Source organism: Bos grunniens, chromosome 1 (assembly GCF_055505025.1).
Source record: "Bos grunniens cultivar Pamir isolate PY7600 chromosome 1, Bosgru_T2T1.0, whole genome shotgun sequence".
NCBI classification, from domain to species: domain Eukaryota; kingdom Metazoa; phylum Chordata; class Mammalia; order Artiodactyla; family Bovidae; genus Bos; species Bos grunniens.
Genome location: NC_141165.1, coordinates 108,348,140 through 108,367,470, shown reverse-complemented (window position 1 = coordinate 108,367,470; position 19,331 = coordinate 108,348,140).

The window sequence follows — 19,331 nt, the reverse complement described above, 5'->3', positions numbered from 1 at the left end:
ATCTCTTTCAATATTTATTTTATTGCTCTTTCACTCTTCTTTTAAGAGTAGCAATTAAAAACATTTCAGATTGTTTGATACTGTCTTGATCCTCTGATTTGTTGTTTGGTTCTTTTCCCACTTTTTGGTTTGTGTATTTCTGTTTAAATTATTCCTACTACCTATATTCAAGATAACTGATTCTTTTCTCTGTTATGTAATTATAAAAATAATGCTTAAAGACAGTCTTTTCACTAGATTCTTTAAATGTATTAATCACAGCTATTTTAAAACCCCTTCCTAATCGTTCTACCATCTGGGTCACTTCTGAATGTAATTTCTTGACATTGTTTTCCTTTGATAATACACCATTTTTTCATATATGTTTCATAATATTTTTATTAATTGTCAAACATTATTTATAAAGAAAAATGTAGTTTCCTAAGCAAATGCTATTGTTGTTGTTCAGTCACTAAGTCATATCCGATTCTTTGCAACCCCATGGACTACAGCATGCCAGGCTCTTCTCTCCTCCACTGTCTCCTGCAGCTTGCTCAAACTCATGATCATCGAGGCAGTGATGCTATCTAACCATCTCATCCTCTGCCGCCTCCTTCTCCTTTCACCTTCAGTCTCTCCCAGCATCAGAGTCTTTTCCAGTGAGTCAGCTCTTGATATCAGGTGGCCAAAATATTGGAGCTACAGCATCAGTCCTCCCAGTGAATATTCAGGGTTGATTTCCTTTAGAATTGATTGGCCTGAACTCCTTGCAGTCCACGAGACTCTCAAGTCTTCTCCAGCACTGCAATTTGAAAGCATCTATTTGTCAGTGCTCAGCCTTCTTTATGATCCAAATCTCAGATTTGTACATGACCACTAGAAAAACCATAGCTTTGCCTATATAGACCTTTGTTGGCAAAGTGATGTCTCTGCTTTTTAATATGCTGTCTAGGAAATAATAGTTATGTCCAGAAGTAGACCCTTTTTTCCTATCAGGCCATTAGCATAGTGAGTTGAATCAATATATTCTGGATGGGATTTGTTTTGTTGTTGTTATGGTTACCTTAAGTGTATGATAATTGTCAGTCTCTTCAGTGCTGGACTGCCACTGTGTCCTGGTACTTAATGGGAGGACTGCTGGGTAGGAGGGTTTTCAAGAGGCCATGAACACCTGGGGGGTGGGGGTGGAAAGAGACGAGTTTTTCAAAGTTCTTCTAAATGAATTTTTCAGCCTGGATTCAAGCAGTACTCAGAGGGTGAATGGAGTTGTCCAGAAACTCATGACTGAGTCATATGTTGATGTTCCTGAATGCTTGTAACATTGGAAGGAGAGCTAACAAATCTGCCACATCTGCTATTTCTATCGGGTTGTTGATAGACTCTTGGGTGAAGAGAAATTGTCTTTGAATTAGATATTGCTTTTTGTGGGTTTCCCAGGTGGTGCTAGTGGTAAAGAACTCAGCTGACAATGTAGGAGACATAAGAGATGCAGGTTCAATCCCTGGGTTGGGAAGATCCCCTAGAGGAGGACATGGCAGTCCACTCTAGTATTGTTACCTGGAGAATCCCTGGGACAGAGGAGCCTAGCAGGCTATGGTTCATAGCGTCAGAAACAGCTGGACGTGACTGAAGCAACTTACCAAAGCACAGCATCCTTTTTTGTCTGAGTCTCCCAAGTTTTTACACTATTATAGTAGCCCACACTTAGCTTTTAAAAATTTGCTAAAATTTCATATTATTCCTCTCTTTTTATGGTTTCCACTTCCTATTTTTCTGCTAAAGTTGAGTCATTTTGTGTGTCTCCATCTCTCCTCAGAAGGGTTTGGTACACCTAGCAATTTAATTCATCCAATTATTTTGCAACCTTAATTCCTAGGCTCACAATATATCATTTTATAGATTATTCAGTTTTTTTCTCCTTTTTTTTTAGTTCATGACATTCAATTGTGGCTTTCTTCATTTTAAGCAGAAATGCAACCTGGCATATTGCTGTTTAAAGTTCCTGTTGGTGTTAACATTTGAATCCACATATGGAAGAAAGATCATGTAATTTAAAGTTTTGATGATATTCTATGGCCTCACTGTATGACTAAAACTATATTTTCTTCTCAAATAATAATGGGACAATCTTCTTAAAAATGAGAAGAGCTGAGCACAGGGCTGATTAGATTTTATCCATTATTCTCATTTAATTATTAACCCAATCCCTTGAGGAAGTTGTATTATGATCTCCATTTATATAAAACATTGTAAATTACCTACATGTACACAGCTGGAATGTGGCAAAAAAAAGGGATCCACATATATGATTTCAGGCCTGTACTCTTAATCACTGTGTAATAAGAAGTCCCCATTTGATAAATGGGGAAAAGTGGAAAAGTCTTTTCCTGTGGAAAAGTCACACACTTCTGCTTCTTTGTGTAAGTTATGACAGAGCTGAAAGTACAGATTTCTGAAATATGTAATCACACTAGGTCTTTCAACCAGGCCTCCATAAAAATGTGAACCCAGTCTCAATTTCCAGTTATGACAACAAGGCTTCTTCATGTTTTTGTATTTCTCCTTTTAATGGGACTCCTGCCACAAGTTTCAGGTTTGTACCAGATGGTTGTAAATTGAAAAACAAATAAAAAGAGAAATAAAATACCCTTATTCTTCTGCTCCCTAGCCACAGGTATCCAATAAAAACAACAGAGAGCAGATTAGTTCTGATAATTAATAGACTATTTTATCAGCCAGAATGTTAGCTTAAGAAAAATCTAACAAAATGCTCTGTGCAGTATTCAAGAGTGAGTGTCTTTTTTTATAAAGTAAGGAAAAAGAATTTCCAAACAAAGGTGGGTTTTAAAAAATATGTTTCTAGAAATGAAATAGCTTATGTCAGTTAAGTTCTAAACAACTTTGTACTGGAGGTTGCCTGGAAATGGTGATAGTGAAAGAGGAATTTTACTGAACCATAAAAAATATGTCAAATGGTTGAACTCTCTCTTTGACCTGTTCTTCAGCCTTGTCTGCTTACTTTTTTCATTACATTTAAGAATTTAGAAAAGAAGAAGCAGAATCAATCTCCAAAAATGTCAGAGGAAAATGGATGTGTCTTCATTCCTTTTGCAAATAGTCTCCCTTATTATGAGGAAGAAAAGCCATTCTGACATAGAAAGTGAAGATTGTGCTCATGGAATCTCTCTCCTTTATTCAATCTCATCTCTCTTCCTCTGTCTACCTTGTCATATTTTGTAGTCATTCCTTTACCTTTTCTCATTAAGCTTTTTACCTTTTTCATATCCTTCCCATTCTTCTTAATAGTGTCTCCTTCATTCCTTTCACAAAATATATCATATTTCATTTTTGCACAATATGTGTTTTCTTTTTTCTTCACTGTGACACTAATTCCTTACTTCTAAATTGAATAATAGGAAATTGAATCGCTACCTATTTCCTTCTGGTTTAAGTGAAATAGACAAAAATCAATAACTGGAGACAGGTCAATCAAAGGCCTTGTAAGAGGACATTGATCAGTGAAACAGCTGATCTGTGTGCATGTGTGTGTGTGTGTGTGTGTGAGGTGTAGATTGATGATTGTGTGTCTGTGTATATATGGTGTTTTTTTGTGCATGTGTCTATATGTGCTGTGAGTGTGATGGTAAAAATATCCAATGTATAGATAACCCATGTTAAGCCTTGCAAAACCTAATAACTGACTAGTCTTGAGTATATTTTAAGTAAATTTGTCTTAAACATAAGTCACAGTATAAGTTATTAAAAAAAAAAAAAGAAAAAGAGAGAGACTTACAAAACTAATTCTGTAATAATGGAAGCCAGAATAAATTACTTATTTTGTTTGCATATTACAATTAATAAAGCAATTTCACTAGTGAAACAAATTATTAACTACATTTCTCCTCTATATATAAAAAGGAAATCTCCATTCATAAAAGTAATGTGTTTCAGTTTCCTTCTCTTCCATATTGTGGACATTGTAAGAGCAATGAATCCCCTACATGTCCAATCCAATTAGTCATTAAAATAGTTATGACAAAAAAAAAGATCTCTGATGATAATATAATGACCTTACTGGATTAACTCTGGTTAAATTTCATTCATGGCATCTGAAAAAGCAATTATAATCAAGACTGAAATACGTGCCCAGATACTAGATTCAATCAAGCATATGGACATGGCCATGGGTTCAGTGCATTCCCTTAAAAATATGTTTTAAATGTCACTTCTCTAGTCTACTGATTTGAAAGCAACAATTTTTAAAAAGTGCCATTTTCTATGCTAATGCTTAAAAGGTAAAAATCTTCATTCCAATAAATATTGCAATAAAGTTAATAAATGTATATTCTTTGGAAATTGAAAGTAGATGTGAAATATGTATCTCTTAATAGAAAATCCCTGGTTGATGTTTCTTGTCTTCCAGTCTTATCTGAAACACCCTATTGAATTAAATGTTCTTTCTAAAAACTTGTTTGACAGACTTGTCTGTCTCAGGAAAAGTAAGCATGAGAGAGGTAAGATGAACAAGTAATAGTCTTCTCTCATATTTTTCTTGACCAAAATTATTAAGAAACTAATTTAGTTGAGCTAAGTAAGCCCTTTGAATAATTAAGAAAACAAACAAACAAACAAACAAAAAAACTCACAACCCTTATTTGATTCCACACAAGTATTTGTATATGTAAAAAGCCTACTATAATATTGTAAATAATTCTTTCTGGTAAAGAAGTACTGAAAGAAATCTTTCAGAATAACATAGAACTGAAATATTTGGTAGAGTGAGTTGTTTTCTTTTTTTTTTATCTTGTCACAATGACTTTTAAGTGAAACACACTATTAGAATTTATCTTTGAGTTCTAAGGGATATCTCAATCTAGCAAGTGACCAGGGAAACCAAGATAATCAATTATCAGGGTATGAATATTAATCATACCCTGTTTTGTTTTACAATATTTTTCTAGATTACTTGGTTCTAAATAAAATGCAAAAACACCATGTGGATATCAAGTTATACAGAAAAATTTATGAAAGTCATTTCTTATTCTTCAAAATGTGGATTAGAAACAGTACATTTACAGATTACATTTTATAAAATAGATAATAAAGTGAGAAAAATATATTGATTTGTGTTTTGTATCTGTAATTGTCAAGTGATTTGAATGTGACAAATTCTATAATTTTTAAATCTCTATTTTGAAAGTATTTGGTAGGATTTTAATTTGTACTGATTATGCAAATACAACTGTGACAAGAATCGTACAGTGTTATCTTATTGTATTTCTATAAAATGCTGTCTAAGTCTCTGTCTGTTGACTGACAGTCAATCCTGAAAGCTGTCATAAAAGTGTTGGAGGAGAACTCTATTGATCAATGCATGATCTAAGAAATTGCTCTGCTTCATCCTCAAAATATCCATCATCTTCTCTTATTTTCTCTGCTATATAACTGTCTTGATGAATGGCAGCAAAACTCCATTTAAATAGTTAACACTGAAGACAATACTGAGGGCAATAAAACTGGAAACAGAAATTAGGAATTTCTTTTTTAAATATTCAGCAAATAGAAAAAGTAATTCTGGAAATATTTTGAATGTAGAACCAGCATGACTTGATCAATGATTGAACATAAGAAAGTAAAATAAAATTGAATTAAGTGGATTCTTTCTTAGTTCAATGAGATTGAGCATAATTTTAATAAAAATATGCATTTGTTTTTAAACTGAAAAAATTTAAACAATGAAATAGTTCAGTTCAATCACTCAGTCGTGTATGACTCTTTGGCCAGTCAGTCAAACCAGTCAAAAATGATATAAACCACTCATAATTTTTTCTCCAAAGAAAACCACTATCAATGTTTTTGTAAATATTTATTATTTTACTCTAATACATATATATGTTTGTCTTTATAATGAAATGAAACTTATGTTATAGGTGGCATATTGTAGACAGTTAATATTATATATAAACTTTTATAACCATAATTTAAGTATACCATACAAAAAAAATTATGCATTTTAGTAATGTTAATGGTGTATATATAGCCTGTGACTCTTCATACATTATTAAATTTTCTTACATAACATTACTTAAATAGCTATATAGTGTTCAAGTATTTGTATGTATCATGAGTTTTTTAATCCATTCATGATATTTAGAAATACAAATGGTGTGTAGATTTTCTCTATTATAAACAGTGCTGAAGTATATATCCTAAAGATACTTTAAGATACATTTCTAGAAATGGAATTGAAGGGTGTGTTTTATAAAATTCTATACATATTTTTAAATTGTATAGCCTTTCAAAACAATCAAAATTAAAAACATCATTATAAGTTTACCCTTAGACAGCACATAGGAAGTCTGCCGGTGGGTGTATTCTCTCTCTGGTGTTTACCACTAACTATTAATTTTATGTAGATAAATTGAATTTTAATTTGAAAGAAGTTATTAATAGTAAACAGAATGAAGCATGGCAAAGGCTAATAGAGTTTTGCCAAGAGAACGGACTGGTCATAGCAAACATCCTCTTACAACAACATGAGTGAAGACTCTACATATGAACATCATCAGATGGTCAACACCAAAATCAGATTGATTATATTCTTAGCACCCAAAGATGGAGAAACTATACAGTCAACTAAAACAAGACTGGGAGTTGACTGTGGCTCAGATAATGAATTCCTTATTGCAAAGTTCAGACTTCAATTGAAGAGAGTAGGGAAAACCACTAGACCATTCAGGTATAACATAAATCAAATACCTTACGATTATACAGTGGAAGTGACAAATAGATTGAAGGGACTAAATCTAATAGACAGAGTGCCTGATGAACTATGGACTGAGGTTTGTGACATTGTACTTGTGACAGGGATCAAGACCATACCCAAGAAAAAGAAACGCAAAAAAACAAAACGGCTGTCTGAGAAGGCCTTACAATTAACTGTGAAAAGAAGAGAAGTGAAAAGCAAAGGAGAAAAGGAAAGATATACCTATTTGAATGCAGACTTCCAAAGAATAACAAGGAAAGATAAGAAAGCCTTCCTCAGTGAGCAGTGCAAAGAAATACAGGAAAACAACAGAATGGAAAAGACTAGACATCTCTTCAAGAAAATTAGATATAGCAAGGGAACATTTCAAGCAAAGATGTGCTCAATAAAAGGACAGAAATGGTATGGACCTAACAGAATCAAAAGATATTGAAAAGAGGTGGCAAGAATACATAGAAGAACTATGCAAAAAGATCTTCATGACCCAGATAATCATGACAGTGGGATCACTCACACTCAGCTAGAGCCAGACATCATGGAATGTGAAGTCAAGTAAGCCTTAGCAAGCATCACTACAAACAAAGCTAGTGGAGGTGATGGAATTCCAGTTGAGCTAATTCAAATCTTAAAAGATGATGCTATGAAAGTGCTGCACTCCATATGCCAGCAAATTTGGAAAACTCAACAGTGGCCACAGGACTGGAAAAGGTCAGTTTTCATTCCAACCCCAAGGAAAGGCTATGCCAAACAATGCTCAAACTACCAGACAATTGCACTCATCTCACACACTATTAAAGTAATGCTCAAAATTCTCCAAACCAGGCTTCCACAATAGGTGAACTGAGAACTTCCAGGTGTTCAAGCTGGTTTTAGAAAAGACAGAGGAACCTGAGATCAAAATGCCAACATTAGCTGGGTCATCAAAAAAGCAAGAGAGTTCCAGGAAAAGATCTATTTCTGCTTTATTGACTATCTCAAAGCCTTTGACTGTGTGGATCACAATAAAATGTGGAAAAATCTGAAAGAGATGGGAATACCAGACCATTTGACCTGCCTCTTTCTCTGCATACAGAGAAATCTTTATGCAGGTCAGGAAACAACAGTTAGAACCAAACATGGAGCAACACACTGCTTCCAAATAAGAAAAGGAGTATGTCAAGGCCACATATTGTCACCCTGTTTATTTAATTTATGCAGAATACATTATGAGAAACTCTGGGCAGGATGAAGCACAAGCTGGAATCAACATTCCTGGGAGAAATATCAGTAACTTCAGATATGCAGATGACAACACCCTTATGGCAGAAAGTGAAGAACTAAACAGCCTCTTGATGAAAGTGAAAGAGGAGAGTGAAAAAGTTGGCTTAATATTCAACATTCAGAAAACTAAGGTCATGGCATCTAGTCCTATCACTTCATGGCAAATAGATGGAGAAACAGTGGAAGCAGTGGTAGACTATTTTGGGGGGCTCCAAAATCACTGAAGATGGTGACTGAAGCCATGAAATTAAAAGATGTTTACTCCTTGGAGGGAAAGTTATGACCAACCTAGACAGCATATTAAAAAGCAGAGACATTACTTTGCTAACAATAGTCCGTCTAGTCAAGGCTATAGATTTTCCAGTTGTCATGTATGGATGTGAGAGTTAGACTATAAAGAAAGCTGAGTGCCGAAGAATTGACGCTTTTAAACTGTGGTGTTGGAGAAGACTCTTGAGAGTCCCTTGGACTGCAAGAAGATCCAACCAGTCCATTCTAAAGGAGATCAGTCCTGAGTGCTCATTGGAAGGACTGATGTTTGAGGTGAAACTCCAATATTTTGGCCACCTAATACAAAGAACTGACTCATTTGAAAAGACCCTGATGCTTGGAAAGATTGAAGGTGGGAGAAGAAGGGGACAATAGAGGATGAGATGGTTGGATGGTATCACTGACTCGATGGACATGAGTTTGGGGCTCCGGCAGTTCATGTTGGACAGGGGGGCCTGGTGTGCTGCAGTCCATGGGGTTGCAAAGAGTCAGACACGACTGAGCGACTGAACTAAACTAGCAGATTAATAGTAAAGTTGTGCTATCCATTGTTTTAATACTTGAATCATTCTTCAAGTTTCCCTCACCTAGTAGTCAACCAGTTTATATGTAACCTTATCCAGTGATACAGAATGTACTACCCGTGGCATGCCATGGTTTTTCCAGTAGTCATGTATGGATGTGACAGTTGGACTTTAAAGAAAGCTGAGTGTTGAAGAATTGATACTTTTGAAATGTGGTGTTGAAGACTCTTGAGTATCCCTTGGACTACAAGGAGATCCAGCCAGTCCATCCTAAAAGAAATCAGTCCTGAATATTCATTACAAGGACTGATGCTGAAGCCGAAACTCTAATAGTTTGGCCACCTGATGCAAAGAACTGACTCATTAGAAAAGACCCTGATGCTGGGAAAGGTTGAAGGCAGGAGGAGAAAAAATGACAGAGAATGAGATAGTTGGATGGCATCACTGACTCGATGGACATGAATTTGACCGGTCTCTAGGAATTGGTGATGAATAGGGAAGCCTGGCATGCTGCAGTCTATGGAGTCACAAAGAGTCAGACACGACTGGATGACTGAACTGAACTGAATTATCTTACCACCTTCTTCCGTGTGTGTGTGTGTGTGTGTGTGTGCATGTGTGCTCAGTTGTGTCCAACTCTTTTCAACTCCATGGACTGTAGCCCACCAGGCTCCTCTGTCCATGGATTTTTCTAGGCAAGAATACTGGAGCAGGTTGCCATTTCCTTCTTCAGGGGTCTTCCTGACCCAGGGATGGAACCCAGGTCTCCTGCATTGCCAGCTGATTCTTTATCATCTGAGCCCCCAGAAAAATTAATATTTTTCCTAACATATATGTTATCTTTTGTCTGGTCTTTGTCTGCTTCTTTGGGGACCAACCAAACAAGTTAAATTTGCCTTCTGCTTGATAGATAATGTATTTAATGAGTGCTATGTTACCCCTACTTTTCTTCTTTTTTGTTTTGTTATTTGGTTTTGCTTTATATATGTGTATCTATATATATAGATAGATACACATAGATATGTTATATATGTTACTTTCATATAACATGATTTTAAATCTTACCAGAGCTTAGTCTCTTTTCATTTTAAATGTAGTACCTTTGAATGGAAATAATACTTTACGTGTAAATTTGCATTGTTTAGCAGTATAAGCATATATTTATTAAATAAAAGTAGAATTTACTTCACTAAATCAGTTCCCTTTTATCATGATTTTTTCCAGTCTATTTCTACTTGTATTTTGTGCTTGTTTGTCCTTTCTATGTCTCTCTTGCTCTCTCTTTTCTCCTCTCTTTCATTGCAGTGTTGATTATGAAGTTAAGGAATAGGAATGCAAGAGTGATTAGCTCAGTATAGGATACCTAGTTTTTATTTAATGTTAATGTTTCTTGGCTACTTTAGTAGATATGGTACCAACTTTTCTATACTATTTCCCATAAATTGGAGAAAATATTGCAAATACAAATTTCTTAAATAAATATTAAATTATTCAATAGCTTGACTAATATGAGTTTAATATACCAACAAATAATATATGTATAATGAAGATTTTATCTGTAAATTCACCTGGACATTATCCCCCCTGAGGAAAATCCCTGATCAACTATGTTTCATGCTACCTCATTTCCATTCTGAGTTGAAACTTTTCAATTTCACTTATTCATTCAGTAAATATTTATCTCAGGAAACCAAGTTTGTGACAGGCTGTTTTCTAGGTACTGGGAATAAATCAGTAAACAAAATGACTCAATATTCTTATGCTCATGGAACTTGCAACCTAGTAGGAGAAACAGACAATAAACAAACCATTGAAATCTATAGTCTGTAATATGGTGATAAAGACTGAGGAATAAATTGAGCAGTGAGGAGCTTTAGAAAATGTGAAGACTGGGATCCAATTGTTAACAAGGTGAACAAACAAACCTTACCATCAAGGGGTCATTTGTGTAAAAACCTGATGTAGAAACAGGGAAATGAGCCATCCTGAGATCTGGCTAAAGAGGCTTAGGAAAGAGCTGGTGCAGACTCCATGAGGTGGGTGCTTGCCAGGTGTGATTTGGGAGAGTATGGCCTGTGTGGTTAGAGGGGTGAAAGAAGTCTAGAGTACACATCCCTGTAGGTGACTTGCTGTAAAGTCTTTGGTTGTTACTCTTTTTCAGATGGGAATCTGTTGGGAGTTTGAGAAGCAAAATTATACTTTTTAAATTTTTTATTCATTTATCCTTTTTCAGTTTTAGTGAGGTGTAATTCAGAAAGTTGCAAATTGTATTTAAAGTATACAATGTGAAGATTTCATATATGTATCCATATTAAAAGGCTTCCCTGGTAGCTCAGACAGTAAAGAATCTGCCTGCAGTACAAGAGACCAGGATTCCATCCCTGGGTTGGGAATATCCCCTGGAAAAGGGAATGAGAACCCACTCCAATACTTTTGTCTGGAGAATCCCATGGACAGAGGAGCCTTGTAGGATACAGTCTATAGGGTCACAAAAAGTCGGACAAAACTGAGTGACTAACACACACATACACTTTAAAAGGATTTAAAAGTGTGCATTTACCCATCAAGTTAATTAACACACCTGGCACTTCAATTTGTGTGTGTGAGAGAGAGAAACTGAGAGACAGAAGTCTTATATCCTTAAAGGATCACTCCAGCACTGTTCTCTTGGGAATAGGCCCTAGAAGGGTAGGGGAAGGGTAAAAGCTGACTCAGTGACAACTTCTGGTGTTGTAGACATAACATTTTTGCAGGATTTCTATGCTTGGAATTTTATCTTGCCTAGTGTTGCCTTATGTTGCTGCTTATTTAAGGCTACATAAAATCCTTCCCCATCACAATTACACCACGTGGCTTTCTTCGACGTTACAACTGACAAAAGGCATGGTCCCCTTGAGGAAGGCTAAATGACAAAGGTGAGTGGCAAGGTAATTACATAAGCTCCCTCTATGTTTTACAAGCTTTAATTAAGTCCTACAGCATCTTTCTGTAATGTACAAATACCATTAAACCTATTTTGCAGAGGGTGAAAATGAGGCAAGCTGAAAAATAACCAATTAAAAAGTTTCAAGATCAGAATTATTTTTCTCTGTAAAAAAGAGATCATACTTTCTCACAGATGACAAATTGTGTTTATCTGCATCATATATTTCTTACTGTTTTCCTGATATTCAGTTTGGGGCTTATAGACTTTCTCATCCAGGCGAGAATTAGGATGTGGTGTCATGTGAGGTGCTGAATTGAGCCCTGAAGTTCATAAATGGTAGATGAACTGTTGGAGATTAATTGCTTACTGACACTATCACTGCTGAGCAGTCAGGATGTGTTAGCTTTGTTAGTTTAATGAAACCTCACTGTCAAAGCATTTGGACTACTGGAAAATTATCCATACAACCGAAGAGAAGGGTAGAGATGTGAAGAAACAAAGTTAGTACTAAAACCCAAGGATTATAGGTGTTTCATCACTGTGAGGGGCAGTCTAAATTGTATAAAAATTGATTGGAAATCACTGAATAATATTTTACATTTTTTGATTCATTTTATCAAAAAATATTTTGAGATTATCCCTTCTGTTGAGATCTGCGCTCTGCACATGGGGAATAGTAAGTAGGATAAGGTAATCACAGTCACAGAAGTCAGACATGCCTGGTGTTTAAATGTAGCCTTTGCTATTCAATAGTTCTGTTCCCTTGTAGACCTAAAATTCTCTGTCTCATTTCTTTATATATAAAATAGGAATAATAATTATAACATCTACTTCTTTGGTTTTTCTAAGACATAAAATAGAAAATAAATAGAACATAGTAAGTGCTCAGTCAATGCTATGTGATTGCCCATTGTTATAATTTTCACTATTATTATATCTAAAGAAGGCATGCTTCTGTTTCAAGGCATTTACATTCTGTTCTGAGTTTAAAAAGAAAGACTTTCAAAGGTAGTGTGACATATGTGGTAAAATCATTGGTTCTGTAGAAGTTCAGAATAGGAAGGGATGAGCGTTGGGGTACCATGATCAGAGAAGGATATAGAAGACTTTAAATGTAAACTGTCTTGAAGAATGAATTGTGTTAGAATTGAGATCGAAAAGATGCAGTTCAAGGAAAATGGCAACTTAGAAGGCAGAAAGAATGTGTGTAAAATTGGAAAAGCTTCCATAAGTTTGCACATTTTATAAGAGAGGGAGAAAATATGATCCTGTGTTAGGATGTGATTAGAGTAGAAGGAATAACAAAGGCCATATGGATGACTTTGAACATGATAGAAAGATAAGTGAGACATTGGAAACTGTTGAGCAGAAAACCCACTTAATGAAAGAAGGAGGATAATAAGGCATCAGAGTGCCGGAGAGATGAGTAACTGCAATTTGAGGGAGAACCTCTGAAGCTGATATACTAAAAAATTGCCAGATTTGAGGGACCAAAGCTACATTGAAGGCAGATGTACCAAAGATTAGAAATACTTCCCCAAACTTCTTTAAAACCATAATGGACATGGAAGCAACCTAGATGCCCATCAGCAGATGAATGGATAAGAAAGCAATGGTACATATACACAATGGAGTATTACTCAGCCATTAAAAAGAAAACATTTGAATCAGTTCTAATGAGATGGACGAAACTGGAGCCTATTATACAGAGTGAAGTAAGCCATAAGGAAAAACACCAATACAGTATACTAACACATATATATGGAATTTAGAAAGATGGTAACAATAACCCTGTGTACAAGACAGCAAAAGAGACACTGATGTATAGAACAGTCTCATGGACTCTATGGGAGAGGGAGAGGGTGGGAAGATTTGGGAGAATGGCATTGAAACATGTAAAATATCATGTATGAAATGAGATGCCAGTCCAGGTTCGATGCACGATACTGGATGCTTGGGGCTAGTGCACTGGGACGACCCAGAGGGATGGTATGGGGAGGGAGGAGGGAGGAGGGTTCAGGATGGGGAACACATGTATACCTGTGGCGGATTCATTTTGATATTTGGCAAAACTAATACAATTATGTAAAGTTTAAAAAATAAAAAATAAATAAAATTAAAAAAAATAAAATTAAAAAAATAAATAAAACCATAATGACTGACCAGATATTAAAGGGGGAGGGACCAATAAAAAGTGGAATGAAGGTGAGTGGCTCTAAAATTTTGAACAAAGATACTCTGGAAAATGTTCATAAAGACTGAGGAAATATGAGAAGTTACTGAAGGAGTGGGAAAGGTTCAGTCCAGTTCAGTAGCTCAGTCATGTCTGACTCTTTGGACTCCTGCAGGCCAGGCCTCTCTGTTCATCACCAACTCCCGGAGCTTGCTCAAACTCATGTCCATCGAGTCGGTGATACCATCCAACCATTTCATCCTCTGTCATCCCTTCTCCTTCTGCCTTCAATCTTTTTTCCAATCAGGGTCTTTTCCAATGAGTCAGCTCTTTACATCAGGTGGCCGAAGTATTGGAGCTTCCGCTTCAGCATCAGTCCCTCCAATGAATATTCAGGGTTGATTTCCTTTAGGATACACTGGTTTGATCTACTTGCGGTCCAAAGGACTGTCAAGAGTTTTCTCCAACACCACAGTTTAAAAGCATGGAAGGAACACAGCCCTGCCCATCAACAGAAAATTGGATTAAAGATTTACTGAGCATGGCTCCACCCATCAGAACAAGACCCAGATTCCCCCACAGTCAGTCTCTCCCATCAGGAAGTTTTCCCAAGCCTTTATCCTTATCCATCAGAGGGCAGACAGAATGAAAACCACAATCACAGAAAACTAACCAAATTGATTACATGGATTACAGCCTTGTCTAACTCAATTAAACTATGAGCCATGCCATGTAGGGCCACCCAAAATGGACGAGTCATGGTGGCGAGTTCTGACAAAACATGGTCCACTGGGGAAGTGAATGGCAAACCACTTCAATATTCTTGCCTTGAGAACCCTGTGAACAATATGAAGATATGTTGGTAAGTGCAAATATGGAAATATCAAGTTCACTGTGTCATAGAAGATTCAAGTGGAAAATGTCATCCACTAGATTACAATTCTGAAAAAGTGGTATAGATACAGTTTCTAGCACTTATTCAAACCAAAATCTTTCAATATGTTTGCAGATAGTTGTTCTTATTATAACATCCAAAAAAGTATGGAAACCTGTTTAAGTATAGAACTTATGTGCTATGCTGTGCTTATTTGCTCAGTTACATTGACTCTTTGCAACCCCATGGACCATAGACTGCCAGATTCCTCTGTTCATGGGGATTCTCCAGGCAAGAATACTGGAGTGGGTTGTCATACCCTGTTCCAGGACATCTTCCCAACCCAGGGATCGAACCCAGGTCTTCCACATTGCAGGTGGATTCTATACCATCTGAGCCACAGGGAATCCCATAAAACCTATAAACATAGTGAAATATTTTTGCACTGTCTCATTAAGTAAATGATTTTTAAATAAATATTTTTTAAATTCTCTACTCTAAATCCACATTTCTTCTTTCTGTAACTAATGTCTCTGTATAATCTCACCACCATACATTTCTTCATAGCACAATTTCTGTACTCATAAAAGACTCCTGGAATTTTTCATCTTTTATATCTAAATGGAATATCCAGATTAAGATATCCCTTTGACGCCTCAAACTCAGCATTTCTTAAAATTTACTTGTCTAGTTTCTCTTCTCCTAGATCCATATTCTTTATAATCATGAATTATATCATCAAATGAGAAATCTAGGAGTTTTTCCTAGTTCTTTTCTCTTTCCCCTCATTCATCACTGTGTTCAGCTGAAACTATTTATCACAAGTGTGTGCTTGTATTTTTTGCTTCTTTATATTTGTTAACTGGTCTCACTAATTCCTATTAATCCTCTTTCTAATTAATTTTTCACTTTGAAATCTAGGTTGATTTTTATATATAGCAAAATGAATCATGTAATACCCTTCTGGAAAACTCTTCAAAAATTTCCCCTACACTATCAAGTTATTAATATAATTTCTGTTTACCTTACCTGCATTTGTCTGTAGAGAGTAAAATCACAACCACAAGGCCATATCTATCTTAGTTCTAACATTTTTTTTTAAACTAAACTTAGGACATAGCACATATTAAATACTCAGCAAATATATATTAAGTGATTAAAAATAATAATGCAATGTTTATCAAATTAAAACAAAAGAAATAAATTATTTGTTGAAATCAGCTTAATTGGAAGAAGAGAATTAGACAACTTCTCAAGGCTCAATATTTTCTAATTGAACCAATGATATTTGTAATAAATGAAGGAAAAGTATAAAACAATCATCTTAAAAATATATGTGCAAGAGGAGAAAAAGATGGTGGAGGAGTAAGTGGACGTGGAGTACATCTCTCTCTACAGACATCAGAAATGCACCTTCAGACACAGAAGTGCATGCAGAACACCAGCTGAGAGTGCACAGGAGTACCTGACCAGTGCAAAAGAACATATAGAACCATGCAAAACTCGGTAGGATGAAGGAACTAGGGGAAAAAACAGGAGTGTTTGTAGGACTAGACCTGCCCTCAGCAGGTGGGGGAACTGAAGCAGGGGTCCGATCCCCACTTTGGAAAATTGTCTGAGTCAGAGGAGAAACATTTAAGGCTGAGAGTGAAACAGATGATCTGTGGCAGCCTAAATCAAATGAGAATCAGACAGTCCTTGCTACAGCCATATATACCCCGGACAGGAATGCTGGTCACCTGGAAGGTACAGCGGCTGGGAGCGGGAGCTTAGGGATTGTGGAGCAATCCCAGGGAGAGAGCTGCCATTGACTGTGGGAGATGGATTGAGGGGGTGTGGGAGAGGAGATCATGGAGCGAAATACCTGTGGAGGAAAGTGAGGCACCCATGGAAGCAAGGTGATACTGCTGAGTCACATGTAGGGGGTGGAGCCATCACCATACCCTCTCTCTCCCCACATGCCAGCATCAGCAGCTGAACAATAGAGGCTGGCCCATCAAATGCCTGAGGCGCTGAACTAGAGAATAGGACCCCACCCAAGGTGCTCCTTTAAGTGCCTGATGCACTGACCTACAGAACAGGACCCGAGCCAGGAGGCCCCCTCTAAGTGCCTGACACGCCAAACAACAGAGAAGGACCCCAAGCAAGGGAACCCTCTAAGTGCCTGAATGGGCAGAGCTACGGAGAAATACTGGCCAAAGAGGCCTTCTGATCGCCAGCTACAAGAGGCAAAAAAAAACCTGTGATAGGGTCATAACTCCTGTGGCAAAGGCAGTCTGTGTCTCTGCACACTTGGCACGACCAGGGTTCCTGCAAGCCAAACAACTGTGCCACCTTCACACTCAACTCTCACTGGGGCAGAGCTCCCACAGGCCAAAAAAAAAAAAAAAAAAGGCCTTGCAGCTATGCGTGCAGGGTCACTTTGTTCGTGTCCAACTCTTTGTGACCCTGTAGACTGTTGCCTGCCAGGCTTCTCTATCAGAGAAGGGGGTCTCCAGGCAAGAATACTGGAACATATTGTACAATACTTGTTGCCATACCCTTCTAGAGCACTGTATTTCCTGCTGCCCTAGCCATCAACCACCATCCCCCACCCGAGTACCTGGTGCTGCCAGAACACCTGAGACCCAAGAAGCAGTACCACCTCCAACCTGGCCCTCACAGGGGCAAACCCAAGCCCTCCAGGGCAGCCTCAGGAGCAAAACCCCAGTGGACAACCCCCATGTAGAGGTGGAAATAAAACCACAATTGAAACCCAGGGGGAGTGTGGCTAAGGAAGAAGACCCAAAACCTTCCCACCAGCTGTAGAAACTTCAGATTAAATCCACACAATCAACTAGGCAGACCCTGCGTCTGTGGAATATTCCACTATTATTCAACATATTTCTGGAAGTCCTAGTTACAGCAGTTAGAGAAGAAAAAGAAATAAAAGGAATCCAGATCAGAAAATAGGTAAAACTCTCCCTGTTTGCAGATGACATGGTACTGTACATAGAAAACCCTAAAGATAGTATAAGAAAATTACTAGAGCTGATCAGTGAATTTAGCAAAGTTCCAGGATATAAAATCAATACACAGAAATCACTTGCATTTCTATATACTAACAATGAAAAATCAGAAATTATGGAATAAACCTCATTCACCTTTGCAACAAAAAGAATTAAATATCTATGAATAAGCTTACCTAAGGAGACAAAAGAACTATACACAGATAATTATAAGACACTATTGAAAAAAATCAAAGATAACATAAACAGATAGAGAGATAGTTCATATTCCTGGGTAGAAAAAATCAATATTGTGAAAATGGCTTTACTGCAGACACAATCTACAGATTCAATGTGATTCCTACTAAATTATCAATGGCGTTTTTCACAGAACTAGAACAAAGAATTTTCTCAATTCATATGGAAACACAAAAGACCCTGAATAGCCAAAGCAGTCTTGAGAAAAGAATGGAGCTAGAGGAATCAACCTTCCTGATTTAAGATTAAACTACAAAGGTACAGTCATCAAGACAGCATGATACTACCACAAAAACAGAAATATAGACAAAAAATGAAACAAGATAGAAAGCCCAGAAATAAACCCATGCACCTCTGGGCACCTTACAAAGGAGGCAAGAATATACAATGGGGTAAAGATAGATTCCTCAATAAATGGTGCTGGGAAAACTGGACAGCTACATGTAAAAGAATGAAATTATAACACCTCCTAACACCATACACAAAGATAAACCCAAAATGGATTAAAAACCTAAATGTAAGGCCAGAAACTATAAAACTCTTAGAGGAAAACATAGGCAGAACACTTGATGACATAAATCAAAGAAAGATCCTATATGATCCAACTCCTAGAGTAATGGAAATAAAAACTAAACAAGTGGGACCTGATTAAACTTAAAAACTTTCACACAGCAAAGGAAACTATAAGCAAGGTGAAAAGACAACCTTCAGAATGGGAGAAAATAATAGCTAAAAGAAACAACTGACAACGGATTAATTTCCAAAATATTCAAGCAGCTTATACAACTCAATACCAGAAAAACAAACAGCCCAATCAAAAAAAGGGAAAAAAACCTAAACAGACATTTCTCCAAAGAAGACATACAGATGATTAACAAACACATGAAAAGATGCTCAACATCGCTCATTATTAAAGAAATGGAAATCAAAATTACAATGAAATATCACCTCATACCCGTCAGAATGGCCATCATCAAAAAGTCTACAAACAATAAATGTTGGAGAGGGTGTGAAGAAAAGATCTTCCTGACCCGGATGGAACCCGGGTCTCCTGCATTGCAGGCAGATTCTAATGAAAAAAATGGGATAAATAAACCCAAATGCATGGGTTTATTTCTGGGCTTTCTATCTTGTTTCATTTTTTGTCTATATTTCTATTTTTGTGCTAGTACCATACTGTCTTGATGATGGTACCTTTGTAGTTTAATCTTAAATCAGGAAGGTTGATTCCTCTAGCTCCATTCTTTTCTCAAGACTGCTTTGGCTATTCAGGGTCTTTCACTGTTGGTGGGAATGTAAATTGATACAGACACT